We start from the raw sequence: 15,320 nt of genomic DNA on the forward strand, positions 1-15,320 counted from the left end.
AATTTTATGTAAAGGGTGTGAATAAGTAGACTATAGCTTTCAAATAATTTTAATCATCACACGGACAAGAGTTTTGCGTATAACTTAATTTTTTTAATCCCTTTCTTATCTACATATAATAATTTTTTCCTCTTTCTTCTTAAAATAAAATTATATTTTCTCTCTTTTATTACATACAACAATCACTGTGATACTGATGCTATAATATTGTAACAGTTATTATGTAGTAGCTGCTATAACTATGTAGTAACTATGAAGTAGTTGCTATAACTGTCCAGCAATTACTATAACTATGAAGTAGCTGCTACAACTGTGAAGTAGCTGCTAGAACAGTAAAGTAGCTGCTACAATTGCCAGTAGCTATTACAACTGTGAAGTAGTTACTATAACGTTATAGCACCTATTATGTAGTAGTTGCTATAACTGTGAAGTAGCTACTACAACTGTAAAGTAGCTGCTATAACTGTGAAGTAGCTATTACAACGGTGCAGTAGTTATTACAAATATGCAGTAGTTACAACGCTACAGTAACTGCTACAACGGTGCAGTGCCTACTATAATTGTGCTATAACTGCTATAATATTGCAGCAGCTATAGCTGCTACAACTGTACAGCAGCTGCTACAACGGTGCAGTAGCTGTTATAACTCAGTAGCTATATAATAACTATTACACTTTGTAGTAGCTATATCACTTTTAAAAATCAGCACCACAGTAATTATTGTATGCAAGCATAGGAGAGAGAAATGAGTTGTTTATTTTAATTTAAAAGGAAAGAGAGAAAAGTTGTTATATGCAGATGAGAAAGAGATTAAAAAAATTAAGTTTTGGCCACGTTGGATTTCGCTCATGGTCGTGCAAGAATCATCGGGCAGTGTATCAATTTTGTATATATATATATATATATAGCGATAGCCTACGTGGTCACTTGACGCGACTTTGATTCAAATTTTTTAATATCTCTCATCTGCATACAATAATTCTCTTCTCTCTTCTGCATATAAAGTGGTACTAGTTTGTACTTCTTTTATCTCTCTCTCTCTTGCGTGCAAAGTGGTATTAGCTTCTACAAATTGTAGGATTGAAAAAAATTTAGATATCTACACAATGGTATGATATTGTCCACTTTGGGTCTAAGCCCTCATAGTTTTGCTCTTGGGCTCTACCCAAAAGGCCTCATAAACTTTCCCATGTGTTTTCAATGTGAGACTATGTTTGCAACCTTGCAACCTCAACAATCCCCCCTTAAACAAAAGACCACAGGCTTCCCACGTCTGATCCTCGACCCACCAGGTCTTCCTGCCTCTCGGTCCACTTAACCTACTAGGACTTCCTTGCCTAGCTGCAACTATGACTTCCTGCCTGGTATCTGATCCTCTTGATCCGAACATAGGAGCCCCACTTTGTTTGTTCGAGGTCAATATTATACTCACATGGCTCAATCAGGCCATACCTCTTGTGCACAGTCGACGGTTAAACTTCTAGCAGTCCGGGCTCTGATACCAATTGTAGGATTGAAAAGAATTTAGATATCTCCACAATTGCATGATATTGTCCACTTTGGGCCTAAGTCATCATGATTTTGCTCTTAGACTCTCCCCAAAAGGCCTCATGCTAATGGAGATATCTTTTCTCTTATAAACTTATGATCTTTCCCATATGTTTTCAATGTGGGACTATGTTTGCAACCTTGCAACCCCAACATAAACCAGCACCAACATTGGAGCTAATATTTAAAGATCAGCTCCAACGTGTTAGTCATTAAAGACCAACACCAAAGCAGCACTAACATGGTGTTGGTTTGCACACATTGGTGTTGGTTTGTGTAAAACAACACTAACGTGTTGCTGCAGTTGACATCAATGATCAAACCTGAGTTTTGAGGAATGGTAAGTGCATTAAAGTTAGATGTATTGTGTAACCTAACCTTTCTACCAAGTGTGCATGACTTGATTGGTCTGACACCAGGCTGAAATCCAGTTAGGTCTGGAGGACCTAATAGCTAGCGTAGAAGTCCAGATAAGTCAAAAAGTGACCTGATATTTGGCGAGAAGTCCAGCAGGGTTCGCAGGATCTGATAGCTGGTTGAAGTCCAGTTGGGTCTGTGAACTTGAAAACTGGCGGGAAGACCTAGTGGACCGAGGTAGAGTCAAGTGATTATGCAATGTAAGTAAGGTAAGTCATTAGAGGAGAGTGATCTAGTGAGGACCAGTTACAATTTGGGACTTTAGACGCAGGTTCAATTTATGTCTGTTTCGGAAACCTAAATTGAGCCACTGACTAGATCTTGGTCTTAAGGAGACATGATCTAATTACTAAACTGCTTATTTTTATTGTGCTAACTTTATTTTGCAAGTTAGATATTTTGTGTTGGACTAACATTTTGTAAGGTAAAAGGAGTACAAAAATATCTCGGGTGAACAGTACCCGAGGCGCCTTCACCCGATAGAAGGCACTTTGAGTTAGGCGATGGAAGGCGCCTTTAGTTGGATAAAATTAAACTTTGTCAATGATAAAAGGTGGGATATTTGGGATAAGAGTTTACCTATGGAAGACACCTCCAGTGCTATGGAAGATGCCTTCAACATTCAATTAAAGAGGGTCTCGACCAAGGATTCTAAACAACTCATACACAACTCTTCTACAAGCCGTTGCGCATCCGTTCAACACTCCGATTGCTCCAACTTCATGCTTCTACTCTCTATGACGTTGTTGCACCCGAATACTACTAAGAAGTTAACCAACACTGAGCCTGATCCAATCATCTACAAGTGTTGGGTAATAAAGTTTTCTTTGTGTACTTAATTATTGCTTAAAAGAAAAGTGTAGCTTGTTATACTTATCCTATCTTTTCTATTGTACTCATTTTCCTCTTCTAGCGGATCTAGAAGAGGATTATCATGAATTGTCCATTGATATGGTCTGCGAGATCGTGGGTCTTGAAGTAGGAGTCGCCAAGGCTTCGAACCAAGTAACTAATCGAGTTTTTGTTTGTTTTGTTTTCGTGTTTAGTTTTCCGCTATGTACTTATTTCGTAAAATGAAAAAGAAAAGTTTTTAAAATCACGTGATTCAACCCCTAACCTCCTCCTCCCGGTGTGTAACCATCCAACAAGTTTTATCAAAGCCCTGTTAACTCTGAATTGGTGCAACTACCAATCAAGCATGGGATTTATTTGACTATTATTTTTTTGCTTTAACTTTTTGATTTTAAGTTTTTTTGAATCAATCTGAACTGGCACTGTTGCCTCTTCAAATAAAATTTTCTCTTTAATTTTTGTAAATTGCTCGAATTGGTGTAACACCAATTGAGTCCTTTTTTTCTTCTCCCGTACTATTAATCTAAGACTAAGTCTTGGTACTTTTTTCTGGTTTTCTATTTCAGTAATCACATGACACAAAATGAATTCTTTAGCACTGTGTGTTGGTGCAACCTTAGGTCAAGGTTGACCTGGGTGACCCGACTCGAGTTGACCTGACTCGAGGTATATTTTGATGTTTGACAAGAATAGAGAAGTTGTATTTTGATGTTTGACAAGAATAGGAACTTGGGGGATTGTGAGTGCAACCTTTGGTCAAGGTTGACCTGGTTGACCCGACTTGAGTTGACCTGATTCGGGAAAAGTCCAAGTATGGAGACTTGGCACGGAAAAGTCCAAGTATGGAGACTTGGCACGGGAAAAGTCCAAGCAGGGAGCTTGGCACGGGAAAAGTCCAAGGATGGAGACTTGGCACGGAAAAGTCCAAGCAGGGAGCTTTGGCACGGGAAAAGTCCAAGTAGGGAGCTTGGCACGGGGAAAAGTCCAAGTATGGAAGCTTGGCATGGGAGGTCAGAGAGGGCTCGGTAGCTCGTTCTCTGGACTGGATGGAGTCGGAGAGGGCTCGGTAGCTCGTTCTCCGGACTAGGTCAGAGAGGGCTCGGTAGCTCGTTCTCTGGACCGGACGAAGTTGGAGAGGGCTCGGTAGCTCGTTCTCTGGACTAGGTCAGAGAGGGCTCGGTAGCTTGTTCTCTGGACTGGACGTGGAAGTCAGAGAGGGCTCGGTAGCTCGTTCTCCGGACTAGGTCAGAGAGGGCTCGGTAGCTCGTTCTCTGGACCGGACGTAGAAGTCGGAGAGAGCTCGGTAGCTTGTTCTCCGGACTAGGTCAGAGAGGACTCGGTAGCTCGTTCTCTAGATCAGGAAGGCTTTAGGTTTAAGGCTGGGAAATTGGATCGATCTGCTGACCGATCCAGTGATACTATGGGTATCTAGATCGGTCTGCTGACCGATCCAGTGATACACTGGGTCATCTGATCGATCTGGTGACCGATCAGAAACCAAATAGATTGGGAGAAGGAATGGCCTGATCGGTCCACAGACCGATCAGGGCTCTGGCAACCAACTCTCTGTGAGAGTTGGGATCGGTCTAGGGACCGATCAGCCTAGGGCCTATCGGTCCACAGACCGATCAGGGAACGCAACCAACTCTCTGTGAGAGTTGGGATCGGTCTAGGGACCGATCAACCTAGGGCCTGATCGGTCCCCTGACCGATCAGAGCCATCCTGGACCGATCAGGGTGGAGCCTGATCGGTCCAGGTCTAGCCGTTGAGTCACAACGGCTAGATTTCTGTCTGTGTCTTCTTTTTCGCAGGTTCATATAAAACAAGAGGTGGAGCTTTGTTGAGCTGTAAGCTAAAAGTGTGGACTTCTTCTTGCTCCTGCGATCTGAGCTTTGTTGAGCTCTCCACTGCTGAAGCTTCGTGTGAGCTTCCCTCGGCTGGGTTTCCAACTGATCAGTTGTTGCTGTGGTTGGCATCCGTGAAGTTGCTGCTTCATCAACAGTCGACGAGAAGGCAAGCAAACCAGTGTTTTTACATTCATATTGTTCTTGGCTTCTCGCTGTATTTCTTGTACTCTGATCTTGCTGTTGCAAGAGAGATTGTGGCGAGGTTTCTCCACCCAGAAGGAGTTTTTATTAGCCGATTTTCCGGGGTCTCATCCACCGACGGATTGATAGGATTCGTCCACCTTACGGACACGCCGAGGAGTAGGAGTATCATCTCCGAACCTCGTTATATCGTCACGTTTGAGGTTTGATCTTCTCCATTTTCGTTTCTACTTTTTATTTCCACTGCACTAACTCAAATTGTAGGAAGAAACGAGAATTTGGGGTCGGCTATTCACACCCCCCCTCTCTAGCCGCGTCCGAAGGTCCTAACAAGTGGTATCAGAGCAAGGCCGCTCTTCATCGGATTAACACCCGGGGGAGCACGAGCTAGAGAATTGATCAACTTGGAGAAGATATCACGATTCCACCCTTCTACGATCACGACGACTTCGCGTATTGGAAGGTAAGAATAAAGTATTTTCTTATGACTAACCTAGTAAATTAGAATTGTGTACAAATAGGTTTTATTCCTCCGGTGGATAAAGAAGAAGAACCTCTCGAGAAGAAGAAGTGGACGAAGGATCAAATCCACCAATCCATAATCAACGATGAGATAACAAAAATCTTTGAATTTTCATTATTTAATGATATCTTGTATAAGATAGGTGAATACAACAATGCCAAGGAGTTGTGGAATAACTTGGCTAAGTTCCATGAGGAGAGCTCCAATTCAAGTCATGAAGAGGAGTCAAGTGAGCCAAGTAGCTCACATCATGGAGGTATGGAATTAGAAGTTGAGGGCTACTCAATATCTAAGGAAGAAGAGGAGGAGAGTTCTTCTTCAAGATTGGAGCAAGAAGAAGAAGCCTCTACCTCCGGAAGGGATGAAGGAGAGAGCTTATATCCACCCTCAACCCTAGGTAACTCAAGCAACTTAATTTCAAGTAAATTATATATAATGTGCTTTGAGTGTAGGGAATATGGGCATTACAAAAGTAAATGTCCAAAGAGGATTAGGAAGACTCCACCGACACCAAAAGTCAAGGAAGCCGGAGTCCCGATACGCAAGGGCAAGGAGCACGTGGTGTGCTTCCAATGCAAGCAAAGGGGACATTATAGGAGTCAATGTCCAAGGGGGAGGCAACCTCACAAGGACAAGAGACCAAGCACATCTATGGGGGGAGCTAAGGCAAACCCTAAGGTATCAAGGATACATTCTTGCAATTCTAATAAGACACATGCTAGTAGTTTTATTGCAATTGTCAATAATGATAAGCATGATAACCATAGAAACCGATACATGTGCTTAGGTGCCAAACATGTTAGCCTAGATAAGGACAATACTAGAAATGCCAACCCTAGAATTAACTCATCTAAGGTTAAGGAAAACCTAGATAGGAATCCCAAAACAACTAGACATATGCCTAGGAATACCTCAAAGAAAAATGACAAATTAAAGCTTGAGGTATTAAAGAAGGAAAATCAAGTCTTGAGGTCAAGACTTGACACTTTAGAAAAGGCTCTTAAGAATTTGGAGAAGTCAACTCTAGGGTCTAAGGGTCAAAAATCAAAGCCCAAGGACATGAGAGGTTTGGGTCACAAACCTAAGTCTCAAGTGGTCAAACCTGCTTATCATAATGTTCCATTCGATTATGGAACAAGACCTAGGGCTAAGAAGACCATCACCAAGGTCACAAGGGGAGTCACCCCTAGAGTTGATCTTGATGAGTCCCAAATGACCAAGGCTTTAAAGCCTAGGAGGGTCATTAGGAGGGTTGCTAGGGAAGTCATCCCTAGTGAATATTTAGTGAACCCAATGAGCTCAAATAGGTATTGGGTTCCTAGGAGCGTGATTCCTTCACGCTAGATGGTTTAGGGTGTGCCAACCTTAATTGGATAGGTAGTTAACCTACTCATGGCAAAAGGTGGCATTTTAGGAATTTTCAAGGTGTAATCAAGCCTTGAAAATGAAATTAAAAATTATTCCTAAGGTGATTAGGATGTGCCAACCACATTTGAGGAATTTTCTAGGGTCAATCTAATTGGCACATAGTGATCTAAAAATCTTTAGTATATGATTTTAGGTCTATTACACTTAGGAATATAGAATTTATGGTAAAATGATCAAAATTATCAAAAATGGCAACTAAGGTTAGAATTAGGTATTTTCTATACCTTTATATGTTATTTGTCATACATTGTTTGTCATATGTCATGTCATGACATCGTATTTATTTTATTATCATTTGAAATGTCATGATAATGCTTAGGTTAGTTATATGTCATGTCTTATTTAAGTTTCATACTTGATGACATGACATCATGACATTGGCACATGTTTCCACTTATGATATTATTTTATGCCATGTCATCATCTCTTGCATTTATGATCAATTAATTTGATTTAAGGATAGAAACACAATTTGATATGGAGATCAAATTGTTGTTTAGAAAATGCATGAGAACTTAGCTTAAGATGACCTAAACCCATATCTCACATCAAAATTGACTTGGATGTGTTTGATACACCTTAGATGTGTGTGAGATATTAGGATTATGAGTTAGGATCAAGGTGCATAGTTCTTGTACCTAGATGAGCCTAATTCGAATTTGAGGATCATAGGAAAAACTTGTGTACACGTCATGTACATTTAGCCCTAAGATTGTGGTCCTAAATTGAATGGTTTAAGATTATTTCAAAATTGATTTGAAAAATCTTGATGAAACTTTTCTAGTGATAGTATTCATCATTGAGCAAGTTGATACAAAGATGGATTAACCTTGAGCTATTTCAAAGTCTTTTGAACTTTGTATCAAGATTAAAAAATGGGAGTTATTTTCATAGAAAACTATTTTTCCATGATAATATATGTTATGAGGAATGTATCCTCAAAATTTTACAATTTTTGGAATTTTCTGTAATTTTTTAGGGATTTCTGAATTTCGGGAGAAAAAAATCAGAAATCTTATCAGAGAGCCGTGGACCGATCAGAGGAGATTCTGATCGGTCCAGGGAAGTCTGGATCGGTCACTGGACCAATCCAGGGCAGTGTGGATCGGTCTGGTGACCGATCCAGTGGAGGCCTGATCGGTCTGGTGACCGATCAGAGCGTGCCAAAATGCTGATTTTCGACTGTTGTCTGAAATTTCAGCTGTGGAAGTTAATGTTTTAGATTTCTAAAGGGTTGAAACTCTCCAAGACATTGTTGGTGCAATGGTCAAGGAGGAGTTGACCTTTAGGGGGAGTTTTTACTCGTCAAGATTTCTGAGGATGAGTGATATGGGATTATCACTAAGTTGATTGTTGACTTTAGTATCAAGGGGGAAATTAAGGGTTTCAATGAAAGGTATGGGACTTTCATTAGGAAGAAACTCTTGACCTTGATTCACTCTTTTTGATGTGTGGCAAAAAGGGGGAGAATGTTCAAGGAAGAACATTGGAGTTTGGGGAGAATGTTCAGAGAATGTTCAAGGAAGAACATTGGAGAACTATTGGAAAACCTAAGTTAGGTTATCGGGTTAACTAACTTGATTATGGATTTTGTCAAACATCAAAAAGGGGGAGATTGTTGGTGCAACCTTAGGTCAAGGTTGACTTGGGTGACCCGACTCGAGTTGACCTGACTCGAGGTATATTTTGATGTTTGACAAGAATAGAGAAGTTGTATTTTGATGTTTGACAAGAATAGGAACTTGGGGGATTGTGGGTGCAACCTTTGGTCAAGGTTGACTTGGTTGACCCGACTTGAGTTGATCTGATTCGGGAAAAGTCCAAGTATGGAGACTTGGCACGGAAAAGTCCAAGTATGGAGACTTGGCACGGGAAAAGTCCAAGCAGGGAGCTTGGCACGGGAAAAGTCCAAGTAGGGAGCTTGGCACGGGGAAAAGTCCAAGTATGGAAGCTTGGCATGGGAGGTCAGAGAGGGCTCGGTAGCTCGTTCTCTGGACCGGATGGAGTCGGAGAGGGCTCGATAGCTCGTTCTCTGGACTAGGTCAGAGAGGGCTCGGTAGCTCGTTCTCTGGACCGGACGAAGTTGGAGAGGGCTCGGTAGCTCGTTCTCTGGACTAGGTCAGAGAGGGCTCGGTAGCTCGTTCTCTGGACTGGACGTGGAAGTCAGAGAGGGCTCGGTAGCTCGTTCTCCGGACTAGGTCAGAGAGGGCTCGGTAGCTCGTTCTCTGGACCGGACGTGGAAGTCGGAGAGGGCTCGGTAACTTGTTCTCCGGACTAGGTCAGAGAGGACTCGGTAGCTCGTTCTCTAGATCAGGAAGGCTTTAGGTTTAAGGCTGGGAAATTGGATCGGTCTGTTGACCGATCCAGTGATACTATGGGTATCTGGATCGGTCTGCTGACCGATCCAGTGATACACTGGGTCATCTGATCGATCTGGTGACCGATCAGAAACTAAATAGATTGGGAGAAGGAATGGCCTGATCGGTCCACAGACCGATCAGGGCTCTGGCAACCAACTCTCTGTGAGAGTTGGGATCGGTCTGGGGACCGATCAGCCTAGGGCCTATCGGTCCACAGACCGATCAGGGAACGCAACCAACTCTCTGTGAGAGTTGGGATTGGTCTAGGGACCGATCAGCCTAGGGCCTGATCGGTCCCCTGACCGATCAGAGCCATCCTGGACCGATCAGGGTGGAGCCTGATCGGTCCAGGTCTAGCCGTTGAGTCACAACGGCTAGATTTCTGTCTGTGTCTTCTTTTTCGCAGGTTCATATAAAACAAGAGGTGGAGCTTTGTTGAGCTGTGAGCTAAAAGTGTGGACTTTTTCTTGCTCCTGCGATCTGAGCTTTGTTGAGCTCTCCACTGCTGAAGCTTCGTGTGAGCTTCCCTCGGCTGGGTTTCCAACTGATCAGTTGCTGCTGTGGTTGGCATCCGTGAAGTTGCTGCTTCATCAACAGTCGACGAGAAGGCAAGCAAACCAGTGTTTTTACATTCATATTGTTCTTGGCTTCTCGCTGTATTTCTTGTACTCTGATCTTGCTGTTGCAAGAGAGATTGTGGCGAGGTTTCTCAACCCAGAAGGAGTTTTTATTAGCCGGTTTTTCGGGGTCTCATCCACCGACGGATTGATAAGATTCGTCCACCTTACGGACACGTCGAGGAGTAGGAGTATCATCTCCGAACCTCGTTATATCGTCACGTTTGAGGTTTGATCTTCTCCATTTTCGTTTCTACTTTTTATTTCCACTGCGCTAACTCAAATTGTAGGAAGAAACGAGAATTTGGGGTCGGCTATTCACACCCCCCCCTCTCTAGCCACGTCCGAAGGTCCTAACACTGTGCACCCACCACTCTTCACTGGAAATGACTTCCCATATTAGAAGAGGAGAATGGAAGTATACCTCAAGACGGACATCGACCAGTAGTTCTCGATCCGACGTGGGTACCAGCTGACATCGATTGACGAAGCTACCAAAACACCCGTGGATCCGGGGAATTAGAACCCAAACATGAGGAGGAAAGCTCATATCGATTCCAAAGCACTAAACACTCTCCAATGCGGTTGACCAAGGAGGAACTTAACCGGTTCGGTCCATTTGAAAAATACAAAGGAGATCTGGGACAAGCTAATCGAACAACGCTAGGGCACCAGCGATGTAAAGATAACAAAAAGAGACTTCCTATTAATTTCCTTATTTAATGCCAAAATGCAGGATGGAGAAATGACAATGCCTCTCCACATGAGGATCATAGACATCCTCAACGGTCTGCACCTTATCGACCATGAACTCCAAATCAAGACGTTATAAGGTATTCTTTAAATTCATTTTTCAAAATACACTATGCGCATCTATAATGGATGCCTATAAAGTTTTAAAAAACCTAAGTAAACTTAAATTAGATGAATTATTCTGTGAACTTGAATTGCATGGACAAACTAACACCAAAAAGACTAAGAAAGGTGTAGTTTTCCTTGAAGATTTTACAAAGCAGACAAAGAAAAACTCTAAACTAGAGACATAATATGAGTTTGACCCAGACTCAGATGCAGAAGAGCAATTGATGAACATGGTGAGGAGAATGTTCATAACAAAAAAAGAATGACTTTAGCACAAAGTACCTTTAAAAGATAATCAAGCACAACATCAGCAAATCAAGCATCACCTGCTTTGGATGCAACAAAAAGGGCCACTACAAGCACGAGTGTCCGAACATCAAGGAAGGTAAACTCAAAAACTTCAAGGAAAAGAAGACACTCAAGCGACTTGGGATGACTCATCTTTGGAGGAATCAGATAACGATGAATCGAAGCACAACAACTATCTAGCACTGATGTCAACCGGACCATAATTGAAAAGCGAATTGGAACAAGATGAAGAGTCAGAATACGAGTCGAGTCACGAGTCCATACTCATTTCCGAAGATTCCACTAAGGTAAACTCTATTTTAAGCTCTACATTTTTCAAAATTATTTCATGTCTACATAAGAAATTATCTACTGTTGAAAGCCAATTTAGAATACCAAACTTGAAGAAGAACAACTTAAAGAAGAACAACCGAAGAACTTAGTAAAGAAAAAAGGAGCTAAAAGAAAAACTTGAATCAAACCCTAAACCAAGTCATCTTGAAAATTCAATTCAGAATACCAAACTTGAAGAAGAAAATTCCACATTAAAATCTGAAATATTAAATTTTAAAAGCCTACTTGAAAAATTTATAACAAGAACCAAAAATCTTGACCTTATTCTTGGATTACAAAGAGTTGTCTATAACAAATCCGGACTCAGATATAAAAACATCTCAAATAAAATATTTATATCACTCGTAACCCAAAACAATAAACTAACCAAAGCCTGAGTTCCAAAAGCTTATCTAACCAAGCAAGTAAAACTCAATCAATACTATGTATCCACAAAAAAAAAAAAAATCACTACCTAAAACCAAATCAAAATAAACCAAATAATTCAAACTCAAAAATAAAAAATCAAAATTACTGATTCAAATCCAAACCTAAAATATAAAATAAAATAAAAAACTAAATCAAAGAACTACAAATTCAACTAAACTCAAACTATAATCAAGTTTATTATAACTATAAAATAAATCGACATAAACCTAAAACTTAAAATAAACCCAAGTTCAAGAATTCAGGGGGAGACACCGAACTAGTTGGCACCTCCAAAATAATAGTTTACCCAGTTGGATAATTAGGACTAGATAAATTATGGACTAATTTAACTTGACAAGTGGTACTAGAGAAGTTTGGGATGATAGTAAGTTAGGGAAGATCTGTCTATGCAGGTATAGGAAGAATCTTATGTGTTTGGCCTAGTACATTTGGCTTAGTGGAACTAACTGAAGTTACGTCTTATCAATCTAAACTGGTTAGACCAAAGTTTTGTATTAAGTTCTTTGGGCAAGGCTATTTGAAAATTCTTGAAGCACGCAATTACTATAATGATGTCTATGTGACTTACCACAACCTAGAAATTTATTCAAAGAATGCTACTTGATTAACCCAAAGCTAAACTTGAATCTAATCCAAGTTAAACTAACCTCTAAAAATCTAACTTAACTCATCTTACAAAATGATAGGATATCTTTATTTGAAAACTTAAACTAGGTGAGATGATTAGATTAATAAAATTTAAATTTAAACTAAAACCAAAACATTGACTTAAATTCTAAATTCTAAATTCTAAATTCAAATTGAATTAAATTAAAGTTAATTTAAACTTAAATTAAAACTTAACTTAAAGAAAATTTTAAACTTAAAATTAAAACTTAAATTAAAAACTTAAACTATAATTTAAAATTAAAAAAATATAAACTTATATTAAATTTAAAACTTAAATTAAAGTTAAACTAAAATTAAAGGGTTTTCTTTTAACTTGAATTTTCTTTGGTAAAACTAACCTAAACAAAACTGACTTAATGTCTTCATAATTAAATAATCACTCCTATCTTTTATAGGAAACTAAATGGATATTAGACAGTGATTGCTTCCGATAATGACCGGGGATCAACTAATATTCATAAAATTGGCATTTAAAAGACTAAGAACTGTTGTCTTTAGAAACAATAGAAAATTTAAGGTAATTGGAATAGGTAACATAAAACTTCAATCAAATTTTACTATTCATAAAGTATTACTTGTTGATTAGTTTAAATTTAATTTACTTAACATTAGTCAATTATGTGATTCTGATTATAAGGTTAAGTTCTTATCCTCTGAATGCTTGATCAAGCATACGGACAATCCTAACATAAGATTTAAAGGGTTTAGAAGGGACAATATCTATGCAATTAACCTAACTACCTCCACACCCTCACTTAAGTTGTCACTTGACATAAAAGGAGGAAACCTAGCTATAGCATAGAAGATTATCCCACATTTACTTTAGAAACTTCACCAAACTAAATATTTAGTTAGAGGACTACGAAAACTATCCAACTTAGACTCAACAATTTGTAATACTTGTCAACAAGAAAAATAGACCAAATCAACTCACAAATCAACTAATCAAATTCAAACCAATTCACCATTTGAATTATTACACTTAGATTTATTTAGCTCACATGGGATTAAATGTATTAATGGAAGCTTATACTATCTAGTAATAATTGATGATTACTCAAGATTCACTTGGATAAAATTATTAAAAAATAAAGATAAAATATTTGAAATATTTAGTGACTTTTGTAAACAAATTGAAAATGAAAAAGACTTAGAAATCAAAAGAATTTGGAGTACTGATAATGGTGGAGAATTTAAAAATCATAGGTTTACAAAATTATGCTTAGAAATGGCTATCACCAAGAATTCTCATATCCTAATATATCTCAACAAAATAGAATAGTTGAAAGAAAAAATAGAACCCTCCAAGAAGCCACTAGGATAATGTTTAATGAATACCAGCTACCAAAATATTTATGGGTAGAAGTTGTTAGTATAGCTTGTTATATACAAAATAGAACAATAATAAATAAGAAAAATAATAAAACCCCATTTGAAATTTACTATAATAAAATACCTAATATCAAATATTTTAAAGTATTTAGATGTTTAGTCTACATATTAAATACAAGAGAATGTTTACGAAAATTTACCTCAAAAGTTGAAAATAAAATTTTTGTTGGATACTCAATAAATAGTAGAGGTATAGAGCTTATAATAAAAATATCCTAAGAATTGAAAAAACAACAAATGTAAAATTTGATGAATCTAATTCTAAAGAAACTAACTTAAATCAAACTCAACCTCAACCAATTGACTTTATTAGAGCTAGCACTGATCTAGAGGGAACATGTGAAAACCTAAATCAAATAGATGAACATGAAGATGAACAAAATCAACTATAAGAAAATGAACAAATATAAATTGAATCTAAAATAATAAGAGTTAACACAGACCATCTAGTTGAACAAATAATAGGTGAACTAAACCTAAAGATTCAAATTAGATCATCATTTAGAAACCTAAGTCAAATATCCTTAATTTCTAAAATTGAACCCAAAATAATAGAAGAATCTCTACTTGACCCAAACTGGATTATAGTCATGCAGGAAAAATTGGTCTAATTTGAAAGAAATGAAGTCTGGGATTTAGTATCATTACCTAATCATAAAAAGGTCATAGAAACAAAATGAGTATTTAGAAATAAACTAAGTGAAAATGGAAAAATTGTTAGAAACAAGACTAGACTAGTTGCTAAAGGGTTTAGTCAAGTAGAGGGACTTGACTTTGATGAAACCTATGTCTCAGTAACCAGACTTGAGTCTATTAGAATACTACTAAGCTATGAAGCCCATAAAGGATTTAAAATTTATCAAATGGATGTTAACTCCACCTTCTTAAATAGGTTAATAAAAAAGTGGTCTATGTAGGTCAACCACTAGGGTTTGAGGGTCTAGATTATGTTGGGGTTGTAAGGTTACAAACATAGCCCCACATTAAAAACATATGGGAAAGATCATGGGTTTATAAGAAAAAGATATCTCCATTGGTATGAGGCCTTTAGGGTAGAGCCCAAGAGTAAAACCATGAGGGTTTAAGCCCAAAGTGGACAATATCATACCATTGTGGAGATATCTAAATTCTTTTCGATCCTACAATTGGTATCAGAGCTAGATTGCTCTTCACCGGACTAATCGCCAGAAGAAGCACTAGCCAGAGCCATGATCCATGATTGAACAATGTGGATGAAACCTTGAACAAAGTAGAGGAGATCTTGAGCATGTCAAGAGTGACCCGATACTTACTGAGCAAGTCAAGAGTGACCCGATAATCGAGGGAAAGCCTTGAGTAGGTCAAGAGTGACCCGATGCTTGAGAGGTTGCAAACATAGTCTCATATTGAAAACACATGGGAAAGATCATGAGTTTATAAGAAAAAGATATCTCCATTGGTATGAGGCCTTTTGGATAGAGCCCAAGAGTAAAACCATGAGGACTTAGGCCCAAAGTGGACAATATCATACTATTATGCAGATATCTAAATTTA

This window comes from Zingiber officinale, chromosome 10B, assembly GCF_018446385.1.
Source record: "Zingiber officinale cultivar Zhangliang chromosome 10B, Zo_v1.1, whole genome shotgun sequence".
Classification (NCBI taxonomy): domain Eukaryota; kingdom Viridiplantae; phylum Streptophyta; class Magnoliopsida; order Zingiberales; family Zingiberaceae; genus Zingiber; species Zingiber officinale.